Raw genomic sequence first — 16,434 nt, 5'->3', positions numbered from 1 at the left:
TCTTTTCCAAAAAAAAAATGGATTAGCATTCCTATCCTTAAAGGTTAGCAAGTAAATATTTAACCTCAGGAGCTGAAGACTAAATATACAAAAGAGAAGATTTCTTTTAATCTGTAGAGTAATTGATTCTCCTCCAAATTTATTTCTGCGATTTTGTTAGTCATGTATTAAGGAACTTTTCTAAACAGTTTCATACCAAGAAGTAATGCTCTAAAAAAAAAATAGCAAAATGCTGTTTTTACTGGCTCCAGAAGACTTATTTTTCTCATGGTCAATTAACAGATTTTCCTTGGAGAAAAAATTTTAAAACAGAAATAAGTGTTAATGACTGTCATGCAAAATAAAAATAATATCTAATAATGACTAACCTTTCCTAACTACTTAATATTTTGAAAACGCTGCCAGCCTTCAAATTGTAGAGGTAAGTCCCACAATTATCCGCATCATATCTATATATATGAAGAACCTAAAGCTTAGTGAGGACTGCAGAGCCTGTGCTGTCAGTCACTCCACTGCACTGGGTGAGATAAGAACAATTAGAAAGACAGAAAGGAGTGCCTGCAAGGTTACAGCAGAAAGGGACCCCCTTGGTATGAGGAAATCGAGAAGGATTTCATATAAATGGTGCTGTTTTAGGTGGACTTTGAAGGATGGCCAGGGTTTGAACACACACACATCAGTGAGTAAGGAAGGTTGAATGCAAAGGAGTAGGAAATGGGAGAGTCCTGCTGGGTCGGTTCCTGGGTGCTGGAACATAGAATGAATGGGAATGAGAGTTGAGGCAAAACATTAGAAAGGAGGTGAGAACCATGTTGGGAAGATCCAAAGCAGGAAATAATGGAAAGGCATCATGAGTGCCGCTCATCCAGATACTTTTACTTTATTCCATGTAAGATTATTTGCAAAGGTTTTGGGAGAAGTATCACATTCACTGAATATTACTTGTGGACTGACTCTTTCAAAATGTGCTCCCTATAGCTTCTATCAATTGGACATCATTGTGATCTTATTTCATGGTATAAATAAACTGCTGAGTATTTATCAGATTGTTCTTTCATTTTTTAAATTTTAAATTTTTTTATGTTTATCTGTCTGTCTATCTTCTATCCATCTGTCTAAGCCTCTCTGAAAACAATTGTAGGCCCACTCCCAAAAGATAGAAGAATGGCCATACAGTCTCAAACGTATAGGACTTAGAGAGCAAAAGCATAGTTTTAACATGGGAAATCTTCAGTGAGCCATATGTCAACCATTCTTTGAGTAGATCACCTGGGAAATACTATGACGAGCTAGTTGGAAAATGAATGATTATGGATTGGAAATAAACTAGTATTATTGATTGTTGGTTAAATCTCCTTAAATGTTAAAATAGGGTGTGCCTCTCATCTCAATGTATCTGCTTTAATCAGGTCAGTAGGGAGGGAAGTTGCATGTATGTAGCAGAGTAGAACTGAACTTCACTGCATCATTAAGCAGCCTTCTGGAATATATCTCCCGAGTGGCTGAGAACAATGTGGATCAAACGACAAAGATGTATCTCATTAGTGCTGCGTCTAAGTAGATGAAATTGATTCATTAGTATGTTAGCTGACAGTTGAGATCCTGGGAAACATATTAACGGTATGGCAAAGCCTAAAATGGGGTGGACAAATAGGAAGTCAGAGGTTGATAGTTCATGGCGAATGCATTATCTGCTAGATTTGATCCTACTTTCAGCAATGTCCCTCAAATGCTCAGCTTGGTGTGCTTGTTGGGACTGGCAGCATGTCTAGAAAGTGACCAACCTGAATGTAGATCATCTCTAGTAAATGGGAAGAGGGAGTGATTTGTGAGAAGGAAAGAAAAGAGAGAAAGATGCAGACAATGTGTTCATACACATCTTACTTCCTTTCTCCCAGGACTTTACCTTCCATTTTTATTCTATTTGTAGACTTATATTCTCCAATCAAGGGTAAATGCTCAGGACTCTCCTCTTGTGCTTATTGAACTGGCGACTTCTTAAAGGTCATTGTAATTTTGAAGAGGTAGTGATTTTATCATGTTTTAGTAGAAACTAGAACAAGAATAATTTTCAAAATGTAACTATATTCCTTTTATTTTCCAGTAAGTAATATTTAGGAGATCATCAAGGACTGCATGTTAGTGATGTATTACCCATTATTTAAAATCTTTAGACTACATCTCCTTTTAATAGTCATGAGGATAATTTTACTTAATATTTTTTATCTATCTCATTTATTCTGTTCCTAGAAGAGTATTTATGTGTAAGGAATACAACATATCAACAATAGTATGTCACTTACATTATTTTTCTTCCCATGAGATTGCATCTGAGTTCTGAACGTGAAATTGATGCTTGGTACATGGACAAGGGGTCTTCAGAAAGTTCATGGAAAGATTCATATTCTAATTCCATTTTTCGTGAACTTTGTGAAGTACCCTTATATTTTAAATATCTGCGGAGTACATATGTGTTCATTCATTTTTCAAAATTGACTCAAATTTTCTAGCACAAAACATTTCTTTAAGGACCTCTTCTTTCATTTAAATATTTTTTTTCCATATCAATACCTTATATTAGAATACATACCTTAATTGCTTACTTCAGTTGAGTGAGATTGAGTTATATTTTCAGAACACGGGCTTGGTAACTTAGTCAGTGTATTTTTTGATTGCCTACAGAGTGCTCAACATATAGAAACTATTGAAATAGAGCACCTTACATCTGTCCTAAAGAAGGTCCCAGTCTAGTGAGTTGTATCCTAGCAAAATCATTGTTTCACAGATCAAAGTGGCTCTCATCTAAGCTTAAATTGTGAGGCACAGACTTTGTGTGGTGTAGTCAGAGAAGGGATGGTTGGTGTGAATTGTAATCATGTCCTCATCCTTTCTTGTGATTCAAGATAAAAGAAGTTCAGTGGGCCTTGAAAAATGAATAGATTTAGAGTTGATATGGGAGCAGCCTAAGGGATGTTCTTTATCAGGTATCTAAGACACAGAAACCCAGTCAAATTAGCTTCTCTAAGAAAATATTTATTAAAAGATTACAGTGCGGGGCCGGCCCGGTGGCGCACTGCTACAGTGCGCCGCTTGAGAGTGCGGTGGTGCTCCCGCCGAGGGTTCGGATCCCACATACAGACCGGTTCCCGCTCACTGGCTGAGCGAGGTGTGGGGGCAACACCGAGGGTTGCGATCCTGTTGCCGGTCCCGGTCCGGTACGGGCGCGACACTGAGGGTTGCGATCCGTTGCCGGACACGAAAAAAGACAAAAAGGAAAAAAAAAAAAAAAAAAGATTACAGTGGGATCCAATGGAACTAAAGGAGATGAAGAGCCGCTGGGTCTTCTCAAGGGAAAAACTAAAAAGCCCTTGGGGACAAAGCAGCTGTGTCTGTCCCTTCTCCTCTGCTCTTGTCCTTCTCTTTCTCTCCTGTGTTCATTCTCATCACTTGGTTCTTGTTTCTGCATCTAAGTCCAGCAATCTGGATCTCTCTGCTAAGTAATTAGTACGCATAGCCCCAGGGGCTTCCATGGCTCTTGATTCTGCACGATTTTGCAGCTCTGAGAGCTACTAGTCATTGATCCAGTCTTGGAGCCTGTGACTCCAAGATCACAAGGTATTTTGATTAACTTCTTAAGAGAGAAGATCTGATTTGTTTAGATCATGGGTAAGGGGTCAACCCTTGGTCCAATCAGCTCTGATGACAGAGGACAGGAGATCATACTGTGAACATGGAAAAGCAGGGACTCTCTCTGGAGGGAAGTGGTGGGGTGTGCAGTTGTCAAAGAGCTCTCAGAAAAGAGGGTGTTAGCTGAGGAGGAACACCGGGTTCATTAAATGCAGACGTGGATAGTAAGAATGAATGAGGCTCATTGAATGGTGTTTATAGAATTGTAAAACAACCAAGCAGTCTTGATTTTTGTCTCAAGACATCAAGCTAACTGATCAGTAATGTAGGACTACCAAATCCACTCAGTTGGGAATTAATTCAATTTCCTGAGCAAAAAAAAAAAAAAAAAAATAGTTTAGATATTTAAGTTTAATTATACTGCATGATTTTGTGATTAAAAAGTTATACTTTATTGCCTTGCTCTTGTTAACTTACCTTTTAAACTTTTAGTTGAAAAGTGACGTAGAGTTCATGCTCGTTGTAAAACATTCAAACAACACAAAACTAAATTTGAAACATAAAATGTAAAATGTGAATGTCTCTGTTCTTACCTCTTTCCTGGCCTCCCCATTTTACTGTCTCCCTTACAGATACCATAGTTTGTAATCTCTTTCCAGACTTTATTCTAATATGTGTAATATGTATGAGGTAATATATTAAAAATATTCATGGGAAGATTTGTATTATCTTTTAATTCTATTTTTCCATGAACTTTTTGAAGTACCCTTTATGCGTATACATATATGTACACAGAGAGATATATAGAGTTTATATTATTCCATAATATGGATTAAATTTAGCCATCTTCCTAAGTACATGTTCAATAAGAGTTAAGGAATTATGCTATTAATGCAATAATAAACATTCATACGTATTTTTGTGCATATATAATTATATGTAATGGATTACAAATTGTAGAATTTTTGGATCAAAAGTATGTACTCTTGAAATTTTGATTAATTCAGCCAAGTTGCCTTCCAAAAAGGCTGTACCAATTTACACTTCCACGAACAGTGTATGAGATTACCTGTTTTCTATTCCCTCACCTGTTCTATTAAGAATGTTTTATTGGTAGGCTTTCAAAGTGAATCATGATTGTGTTTATATTACCTCAGTGGTGTGGATTATATATTTTATAAGAAAGTTATAACTTATGTGTCACAATATAAGGATGATGTAAAAGAATCTCCTTATGAATGATTGAAGATGAAGTTAATTTAAAATCCCTAAGGAGTATAATCTCTTTAATAGAGCTTGTTTATCCTTTAAAAGAAATGTTTATTACCTATCTCATTGAGATCAAAATATACTCCATATTTTCTTAAGCAAGAAAAATATTGCCAACGACTAAAGGTTTTAGAGCTTTTATAGACACTTAACATTTTGAAGCAATGTGTTCGCATGAGAAAATTAGCTCAGAGTCTAGGAATAATGATCTTAGAAGAATATGCCTGTTCTTTTCTACTTTGAACTTGATTCTCTTCTTGCACAGATTAGAATGATAGTAAATTCTCTTTCCACTTTGCAAGAGGCAGAATGCATCACTGGCCTTTCCTTATCCTGTTCTGCATCCAGATCTGCAGGGGGCATCATGCACAAATGCTGCCATCCTGCCTGAAGTGTGTGTGTGTGTGTGTGTGTGTGTGTGTGTGACTGTGGCAATGTGCATGTACGGAGAAAGCATAATGGGGGCCCAGAATATCATCTGAACCACTAGAAATGCTAGGGCTGCATGGCAGAGTCACAGACCTTTGAAGGTTTACTATGTTGGGAAGTGAAAAGTTCCTCCCATTCAGTCACTAGATAGAATTGGAATTTATGGAGTCAGGAGGCTCTGACAAAGTTATGCTCACTCCAGATGACCTAATCTATAAGTAATCTAGCTAACCATTTTCAAGGAAATTGTATTTTTACTGTGCTCTGGATGTTTGAGTGTTAATCTTTGTAGTGCCCCAATGCACAATGCCAAATTCGAACACCTAAAAACCCAGGGCACTGCTTTGTGTAAAAGGAAGTACTTAATGTGTGTGTTAAATAAAATTTGTTTCACCTCTACCAAGGATTAAAGGGAGAAAATATAGTCAAATGATGATCATTAAAAGAAAAGAATGATCAAATGCTAGAATCGTTTTTTGAATATGCACTGGCTTTCTTATAAGACTGTTCTTTTAAAACTAATAGCCATTTATTTTTCTGACTTAGAAAATTTCCTGTTGACACTAGTTATGTTTTGGCTAAAACTAATATTTTCTAAATCAACGGGTATTCCTTCATAAGAAATGACAAAGATCACAGTCCTGAGATAGGGACAATAGAGTTCCTGTTGACTGAGATTGTGGTAAAGATCCATCCCTTTGATTTCCACTGAAATTCAAATAACCATTTATAACAGTATGAGGGTGTATGAGATAAAACAGAGGGAATAAAAACATAGAATTCAGCTATTTCTACCTGGATTCCATCCACTAAAGGAGTTGTGGTTTTACGTCATGGAAAATGTAATCAGATTAAAAGCTCTTGGGATAGAAGAGAACAGGTTATGGAACCAGAGTATGTGCCAACAGTAATTACTGAATATACTGAAAAATAATTTTAGCAAGTTGCATAGGAGAGCGCAATGACATTAACAGCTGGTTGTTGCCTTGACCCACTTACAGTATTTGAAATAATGCCATTACATATGCCAAGCATTATTTAACCTTGTGATGGTTTTAGGTAGCTATTTGATACTTTCTATGATCAAATATAATTCAGTGTTTTCAGTTTGTTTTCATACTCTTCTGAAAAGTTTTTCTTATTTTAGGGTCTACAGATTTACTTTCATATTGATATATCAAACACAGATGTATTATAATTAAAACTATCCATGTTTGCCAAATTTCTGCATGTCAACATTTATAAATTGTGAGTTTAAACTGATGAAGAGAAAACAGTTGTTTTCATGTAGTTATAAGCAATGGGCTTCATAAAAGTGTGGATTGTTTTAAATAAGGGTTTACTCTGTTTGAAGAAAACGCTTAGCATGATAAATGCAACTCTCCGGTCATAATTTCATCTGAAGGATTTTATTCTATTGCTTCTTATTTAGCTTAGGCCTTTGCGCAGATACATCTTGAGATCCCTTTATGTGCCACGTGCTGTGCTTGGCGCTGGGGTAAACATAAGAAGTTCTGACCCTGTCATAGTGTGTACAGGCTAGTAGGATGCTAAGGATTTACAGTGAAGAGCATGGAATAACATTGCGCCACTGCTTTTTAATTGTAATGTTGAAATCAAATTGATCTTGGGGGCTCAACTAGATCAAACAGTGCTTAGAAAACCTTTTCCTTTAGAAAGAACACAGTTTTGGCCTCGGCTTGGTTGGTCTCAGTTTTGAAAACCTAAATCTATTCATCACAAAGGAAACAATGACGTTTTGGAACTATATACTGTGGCAGGGTGCTGAGCCAATAAAGAGTATATGATAGGTTTAGTTGCTTAGCATCTGACTGAATTAGAGCAATAAAACTGCTATTCTCGTTGAAGCTCAAATTGGGTGAAAGGTATAAAGGAGACTTGAATATTTGGATTAATTTAATCCACTTAATACAAATACTGTTGTGTGACTATAGAATGCCATTCAGTAGGGGCTGGCCGGTGGTGCACTGCTACAGTGCGCCGCTTGGGAGCACAGTGGCGCTCCCGCGGAGGGTTCGGATCCCACATACAGACCGGTTCCCGCTCACTGGCTGAGCGAGGTGCGGGCGCAGCACCGAGGGTTGCGATCCCGTTGCCGGTCCCGGTCCTGTACGGGCGCGCGACACTGAGGGTTGCGATCTGTTGCCGGACACGAAAAAAGACAAAAAGGAAAAAAAAAAAAAAAAAAAGAATGCCATTCAGTAACTTCATTGCTTCCTCACCAGCATCCATTTATTACTATTTCACCAAAAAAAACAGGTTTGGAACTCTTGGATGAAAGCTGTGAAATCAGTGGAAAGTGTTATGGTAAAGTGATAAAACTGTATATAATCAAAGTAAGAGGGAAAAGCTCACAGTTCTGGAGTGCCCAAATACAAATAATTTCTGAATTTTCTCCCAAAATTATGTGGATCAAATAACTTCTTTGTAAATTATGCATAAATTGTTTGTTAGAGAAGCAATAAATACTCTAAATAGAGGAGAAAAAGTGGTATTTTAATTTTTTAAATTTTTTCTGATCAATTTTTTAATTAATAAGAGTTTAAAAATGTCCATTTCCATTTCTTTATTTCCAATTTAGTATTTATATTTACACTACAAACTTATATATTACCCATAGTTATATCTCATTAGACAGTATTTTTAACTCCGTAATATTATCAGTGTTGAAATCAGTGAATTTTCTCTTCCTCACTTCTTTTTTTTTAACCTGCAGATGTTTTTTATTTTTATTTATTTATTTATTTATTTTATCTTCCTCACTTCTTAATCATTTTTTCTCACTACCTCATTATATTTAACATTTACCTTTTTACTGGTAAACACACTTAAAGCCACCATGGTTTGATTTATTAAATATAATTTGTTTATTGTATTCCCAAGCCTTTTTTTATTATTATTATTTTTTATTTTTATTTATTTATTTATGTTTTATTTTATTTAGTCAATCTACAATGTGGTTGATTATTGTGGCCAATTACCGAAACCTCCCTCCCTCCTCCCTCACCCTCCTTCCTCCCAACAATGTCCTTTCTGTTTGCTTGTTGTATCAATTTCAAGGAATTGCAATTGTTGTGTCTTCTCGCCCCCACCCCCGGTATTTTTTGTGTATTTATTTATTTTTTTATAGCTCCCACAAATAAGTGAGAACATGTGATATTTCTCTTTCTCTGCCTGACTTGTTTCACTTAATATGATTTTCTCTAGGTCCTTCCATGTTGTTGCAAATGGCAGTATTTCATTCTTTTTTATAGCAGAGTAGTATTCCATTGTGAAGATACACCACATTTTCCATATCCACTCATCTGATGATGGACATTTGGGCTGGTTCCAACTCTTAGCTATTATAAATAGTGCTGCATTGAACATTGGGGAACAGGTATACCTTCAACGCGATGATTTCCATTCCTCTGGGTATATTCCCAGCAGTGGGATAACTGGGTCATATGGTAGGTCTATCTGCAATTGTTTGAGGAACCTCCATGCCATTTTCCATAGAGGCTGCACCATTTTGCAGTCCCACCAACAATGTATGAGAGTTCCCTTTCCTCCACAGCCTCGTCAGCATTTATTGTTCAGAGTCTTTTGGATTTTAGCCATCCTAACTGGGGTGAGATGGTATCTCAGTGTGGTTTCGATTTGCATTTCCCGAATGCTGAGTGATATTGAGAATTTTTTCATACATCTGTTGGCCATTCATATATCTTCCTTTGAGAAATGCCTATTTAGCTCTTTTGCCCATTTTTAAATTGGGTTACTTGTTATTTGTTGTAAAGTTGTTTCAGTTCCTTGTATATTCTGCGTATTAATCCTTTGTCATATGTATATTTGGCAAATATTTTCTCCCACTGTGTTGGTTGTCTTTTAACTCTGTTAATTGTTTCTTTTGCTGTGCAGAAACTCTTTAGTTTATTATAATCCCATTTGTATATTTTTCCTTTGGTTGCCCATGCTTTTGGGGTCATGTTCATGAAGTCTGTGCCCAGTCCTACTTCCTGAATTGTTTCTGCTATGTTTTCTTTAAGAAGTTTTATTGTTTCAGGGTGTCTATTTAATTTTTTAATCCATTTTCACTTGATTTTAGTATATGGTGAGAGATATGGGTCTTGTTTCATACTCCTGCATATGGATATCCAGTTATCCCAGCACCATTTGCTGAAGAGGCAGTCTCTTCTCCGGTGTATAGGCTTGGTGCCTTTGTCAAAGATCAGATGGCTGTAGGTGTGTGGGTTGATTTCTGAACTCTCTGTTCTAATCCATTGATCAGTGTGTCTGTTTTTATGCCAGGACCATGTTGTTTTGGTTATTATAGCTTTGTAGTATAGTTTAAAGTCAGGTAGTGTTATGCCTTCAGCTTTATTTTTTTTTTTGGCTCAGAATTGCTTTGTCTATGCATTGTCTTTTATTATTCCACAAAAATATCTAGATAGTTTTTTCCATTTCTTATAAAAATGTCATTGGAATTTTGATAGGGATTGCATTGAATTTGTATATCACTTTGGGTAGTATGGACGTTTTCATAATGTTGTTTCTTCCAATCCAAGAGCATGGGATATCTTTCCATGTTCTTGTGTCTACTTTCTCTCAGCAGTGGTTTGTATTTCTCATTCTAGAGATTTTTCACATCCTTGGTTAACTCATTTCCTAAGTATTTTATTTTTTTGGTGGCTATTCTAAATGGGCAAGGTTTCTTGATTTCTCTTTCTGCATGTTCACTATTAGGGAATAGAAATGCTACTGATTTTTTTGTGTTGATTTCGTGTCCTGCAACTTAACTGAAATAATTTATCAACTCCAAGAGTTTTTTTGTAGAGCCTTTAGGCTGTTTGATATATAGGATCATGTCATCTGCAAACAGGGACAGTTTGACTTCATCTTTTCCAATCTGGATGCCCTTTATTTCCTTCTCTTCTCTGATTGCTCTGGCTAGTACTTCCAAAACTATGTTGAATAGGAGTGGTGAGAGTGGTGACAAGGGCATCCTTGTCTAGTTTCTGTTCCTAAAGGAAAAGCTTTTAGCTTTTCCCCAGTCAAGATGATATTGGCAGTGGGTTTATCATATATGGCTTTAATTATGTTGAGATACTTTCCATCTATACCTAATTTGTAGAGAGTCTTTATCATGAATGAGTGTTGAATTTTATCAAATGCTTTTTCAGCATCTATAGAGATGATCATATGGTCCTTGTGTTTGATTTTATTGATATGGTGCATCACATTTATTGATTTGTATATGTTGAACCAACCTCGCATCCCCAGGATAAATCCCACTTGATCATGGTGTATAATTTTGTGTATGTGTTGCTGTATTCTGTTAGCTAGTATTTTATTGAGAATTTTTGCATCTATATTCATCAAGGATATTGGCCTGTAGTTTTCTTTTTTAGTTGTATCATTACCTGGTTTTGGTATCAGGGTTATGTTTGCTTCATAGAATGAGTTTGGGAGAATTGCCTCTGTTTCAATCTTTGGGAATAGTTTGTAGAGAATTGGTGTCAATTCCTCTTTGAATGTTTCGTAGATTTCTGCTGTGAATCCATCTGGTTCTGGGATTTTCTTTGTTGGGATCCTTCTGATAACAACTTCAATCCCTTTTATCATTATTGGTATGTTCAGATTTTCTACATCTTCTAGGCTCAGTTTTGGTAGTTTGTGTGTGTCCAGAAATTTATCCATTTCCTCCAGATATTCAAATTTTTTGGCATATAGTTGTTTATAGTAGTCTCAAATGATTCCTTGTATTTCAGAGGTATCAGTTGTAATATCACCTTTTTCATTTCTAATATTTTTATTGGTGTCTTCCCTCTTCTTTTTTTAGTTAGGCTTGCTAATTTTTTGTCAATTTTATTTATCTTTTCAGAAAACCAACTTTTTGATTCATTGATCTTTTGTATCATTTTTTTGGGTTTCAATTTCATTAAGTTCTGCTCTGATCTTAATGATTTCTTTCCGTCTGCTAACTTGGGTTTTGATTGTTCTTGTTTTTCTAGTTCTTTAAGGTGAAGTATTAGATTGTTCACTTGCCATCTTTCCATTCTTCTGAAGTAAGCATTTAATGTGATAAATTTCCCCCTTAGTACTGCTTTTGCAGTATCCCACAGGTTTTGGTGTGATGTATCATTGTTTTCGTAGTTTCAATACTTTTTTTGATTCCCTGTTTGAGTTCTTCTTGGACCCATATGTCATTAAATAGAATGCTATTTAATTTCCATGTGTTTGTATAGTTTCCAGAATTTTGTTATTGATTTCTAATTTTAATCCATTGTGGTCTGAAAAAATACATGGGATAATTCCATTTTTTTTTTAATTGTTGAGACTTGATTTGTGACCTAACATGTGATCTATTCTGGAGAATGATCCATGTGCTGATGAGAAGAATGAATATTCTGAGGTTGTTGGATGGAATGTTCTGTAGATATCTGTGAAGTCCAATTGGTCCAGAGTGTTGTTTAGATCCTGTGTTTCTCTGCTGATTGTTTGCCTAGATGATCTGTCCAATATTGATAGTGGGGTTCTCAGGTCCCCTGCTATTACGGTATTAGTTTCTATTTCCTTCTTTAGGTCTAATAGTGTTTGCTTTATAAATCTGGCTTCTCCGACATCGGCTGCATATATATTTATGATTGTCATGTCTCCTTGATGGGTCAATCCTTTTATCATTATGTAGTGGCCCTCATTATCTCTTTTTATGCTTTTTAGTTTATAGCCTATTTTATCAGATATAAGAATAGCTACTCCATTTCGTTTTTCATTTCTGTTTGCATAGTAAATCTTTTTCCATCCCTTCACTCTTAGTCTATGTGTGTCTTTATAGGTGAGGTAGGTTTCTTGAAGGCAGCATATAGTTGGGTCCTCCTTTTTACTCCAGTCAGCCAGTCTGTGTCTTTTGATTGGGGAATTTAATGTTTTTACATTAAGAGTTGTTACTGAAAAGAGTTGATTTAATCCTAGCATTTTATTGATTTTTGTTTGATGTCTTTAGTGTCTTTTGCTTCTTCCTTTCTGATTTACTGTTTGTTTTCTGTATTTGTTGGTTCCTTGGGTTGTAGATAAACCTTTTTTTTCTCTTTGTTGCTGCCATTTTTATTTTTCTAGTGCGTTTTGATTTCTCTTGAGTTTTTATGGCAGTGATAGTTATTTTTCAGGTACCAAACCCAGTACTCCCTTGAGAATTTCTTGTAAGGGTGGTCGTGTGATATTGAACTCCCACAGTTTTTGTTTGTCTGAGAAATATACTATTTGCCCTTCATTTCAGAAGGATAGCCTTGCGGGGTAGACTATTCTTGGCTGGCATATCTGTCTTTTAGTATTTTGAATATATCATCCCATTCTTTTCTGACTTTTAGGGTTTGTGCTGAAAAGTCTGATGTTAGTCTGATGGGGGCTCCCTATAGGTGATTTGATGCTTCTCTCTTGCAGCTTTTAAGATTCTCTCTTTGTCTTTGAGTTTTGCGAATTTGACTATAACATGTCTTGGAGAAGACTTTTCTGGGCTGAATACGTTTGGGGATCTTTGAGCTTCCCAAATTTGAAGATCTGTGTCTTTTACTATACCTGGGAAGTTTTCTGCCACTATTTTCTTGAATATGTTTTCAATGCAGTCTCCTTTTTCCTCCCCTTCTGGAATACCCATGACTTGGATATTTGAGCACTTAAGGTTGTCTGATATCTCTTTTAGATTTTCTTCAATGTTTCTAATTCTTTTTTGTTTGTTTGTTTTTTGTCTGCCTGGGTTATTTCTTCTTTTTTTTTTTCCTTTTTTGTCTTTTTTACTGACCGGTAACAGGATCGCAACCCTCGGTGTCCCGCCCGTATCGGGGACCGGCAACGGGATCGCAACCCTCGGTGTTGCGCCCGCACCGCACTCAGCCAGTGAGCGTGAACCGGTCTCCACATGGGATCCGAACCCTCGGCGGGAGCGCCGCCGCGCTCCCAATCGGCGCACTCTCAAGTGCGCCACCAGTCGGCCCTGCCTGTGTTATTTCAAACAGCCCATCTTCAAGGTCAGAAGTTCTCTCTTTTGCTTCTGCAATCCTGCTGGTTAAACTCTCTGTTGTGTTTTTTATTTGGTTGAATGAATTCTTCAGTTCCGCAAGCTCTGCTACAGTCTTTTTCAGGACATTGATTTCCTTGTACATTTCTTCTTTCAGGTCCTGTATACTTTTCCTAATTTCATCATGTTGTCTAGCTGAGTTTTCTTGTATCTCATTTAGTTTCCTTAGAATTGTCACTTGAAATTCCTTGTCAGACATTTCAAGGGCTTCTTGTTCTATAGGATCTAGATCTTGAGAGTTATTACCCTTTGGTGGTGTACTTTCTTGATTTTTCATATTTCTGGTATCTTTCATTTTGATGTTTAGACATTGTGGCAAGGAATTTCATGGTCCACTGGTTTGACACTATTGTCTGGCTAGGATGCTGCTGGGTCTGTCCATTTGGTACAGCTGCCTCAGTGTCTGCTCCGTTGCGCACTAGTGTCTCAGGTGCATGGTTGCCTCGGGTCTTGGGCCTCTCTGGGGAGGCACCTCTCTGGTCAGCATGCACTTGGTTGGCCTGGGGATGGAGTTGGTGGTGGTGGCGAAGCCTCCCTGCTGAGTTGCACACTGGCACTGTAGGGCACGTGGTCTCCATGGTTCTTGGGCTTTTCCTGCTGGGTGCTTCTCTGATTGGCTAACACTTAGCCGGGCTGGGGATGGAGTCAGGTGGCAGCGGTGAGGCCTAGCTGCTGGGTCGTGTACTGGCACTGCAGGGCACGTGATCTCTGTGGATTTTGGGCTTCTCCCCGCAAGGTTTAAAGAAGAGAAAATGAGAATCTTTAGACTTTATCCCATTTTCTTTATTCCTTTTCTTTCAACTTTGTGATAGTATTTGCATTCTCTTCTATAATCATAACCCTGCATTTTTTAAGCCTTAGTTTAATAGATTCGATGCCCTACTACCAATATTTTGCAATAGTTTTTCCACTCATCCTTTTGATAGCTCTAGTAGTTTCCACAATACATACTCATGAGGAAAATAATACTAAATGTATTTGCATATTAAAAAATGTTCATATGTTGCTTTTTTACATCTTAGCAGAGTGTAAAATTCCTAACTCACATTTTCTTTTTCTTTCTTTCTGTTTTTGTTTTTGTGTTTTCTTGCAAATTTTTCAAACATTGTTCCATCTTCCCATAGATAGTGTGATCTGTAGTCATTGGCCAGCCTGGTCATATTTTCTCTTTATAAATAAGTCTTTTTGCCTGACTTCCCGAATGCTTTCCTTATTTTTACAGTCAAGTAACTTTATTAAGTTATGTCTCGGTGTTGACCTTTTCTGTGACTAGTTTTCCTGGGAAACAGTGTGCCATTTAAATCTGTGACATTAAATATTATTTTTACTCTTATTTAATTTTTTTGTTAGATATTTTCAGGTTCTTTTTTCCTTTATTCTTCCTCCTCACCCCATCCTGGACTCCAGTTATTACCTTCTTGGAGCAATATATGCAAAACAGAAATCTCTTCTTACAAACTTGTGCCTTTCCACCTAAATTTATTTGAGAGGATAAATGTGTTAAATTAAGTATTTACACTGACTTTTCTACTCTCCAGATTTGTAAGGAATGCAGATCTGGGGAGGGTCCTGTCTTTGGCTGAGTGGGGTGATGAGAGACATATCGAAGAAATAAAGGCTAATAAACTACTCAGCATAAAGCTAATAAACTACTCAGCATAAGAAAGGGGTAAATAGAAAATTCTAGACTGTGTATGTTGGAGAAGTGAAAACAAGAAAAGGAGATAGAGGTGTGAAGAAGGGAGAGGGACTGATTGACACCACGTGTGTGCATGTGTGTGCGCGCATGTGTGCAAGCACATGCATGCGGTGTGTGCCTGGATGCATGTGTTGATGCTGGGATAGGTACGGCTGGCCTGGAGGTGGGCACTGGTGTGAGCCAGGTTGACATGAGACAGCTTAGTCATGTGTCGAGCTACGGCTGAGTCTGGAGCTCACAGACACCTCAAGCCCATTCATAGACTGGGTCACATACCCTTCAAACGCCAGGCTGAGTTGCCAGACCCCTCACATGCCAGGCTGCGTCACCAGAAAAGTGGCTACCAGGCACCACATGCTCAAGCATAGCCACATTTCCTTCTTCTTCCAAGGGCTTTTTGGCTCCTGTACCTGCGCAGAATCCTGTTGCAGACTACACCAATTGTCAAGGTCTTTTACTTGCCTGTAATCCTGCCTACTGGACCAATTGTCGAGCTAGGGCTGGGTCTGGAGCTCACCGACCCCTCAAGCCCATTCACAGACTGGGTCACAAAACCTTCACATGCCAGGCTGGGTCCTAAGACACCTCACACACCAGGCTGGGTCACCAGACCCCTCACACGCAGGTCTATGAGCTAGGTAACCAGCAAAAAGGTCCTCGGAAGCTGTAGGTTGGAGAGCGTGACTGAATGGAGCAGGCGCCTGAGGCAGTCAAGGCCAGCCAAGTGGTGGCACCGTGCATGCACACTAACTTCACCCACACACAACTTATTTACAAAGAATGTGCTGTACCACCCCCAACTGAACCCAAGGTGAGGGGGCATGATTAATTTATTCTATTTTCCCAACAGTTACATGTCACTCATGCTTGGATTGCCTTTCTCACCCACATCAAACCCTAGGACGTGGACTTCTCCCACGGCCTTACCCTCTTACTATGGTTTTCTCACTTCCATTGCCTCATAATTATTAGTCTTCACTTCCTGGGGATTCTGCATCCTTGATATCTCCTGAATCTGGCCTTCCCATGTATGCATTATCACCATTTGTCTTCAGTTCCTGCCTTGGCCAGGCCTTAGGTGATTACTATGGCTGTTTTATTTCCTCGCCCCCTGTAATCAACCTTTAACACTGTTATTAGGGTGATCTTTCCAAAATCCAAATTCACCTTTCTCCTGATTGAATTTACTCCCTGCTGTCTACACTAAACAGGATAAAGGCCAAACTCTTTAGCATGGTGTGGACCTGACTCTAGGTTCTTTCTTGACCAGCTCCCACACACTCCCTTATGCTCCAGCCATATACAATCGCATGGGTTATTTTTGCTTATTTCATTT

Source organism: Galeopterus variegatus, unplaced genomic scaffold (assembly GCF_000696425.1).
Source record: "Galeopterus variegatus unplaced genomic scaffold, G_variegatus-3.0.2 Scaffold4368, whole genome shotgun sequence".
NCBI lineage: Eukaryota > Metazoa > Chordata > Mammalia > Dermoptera > Cynocephalidae > Galeopterus > Galeopterus variegatus.
The sequence above is the reverse complement of the archived record's forward strand: the minus strand, read 5'-3'. Positions refer to the sequence as shown.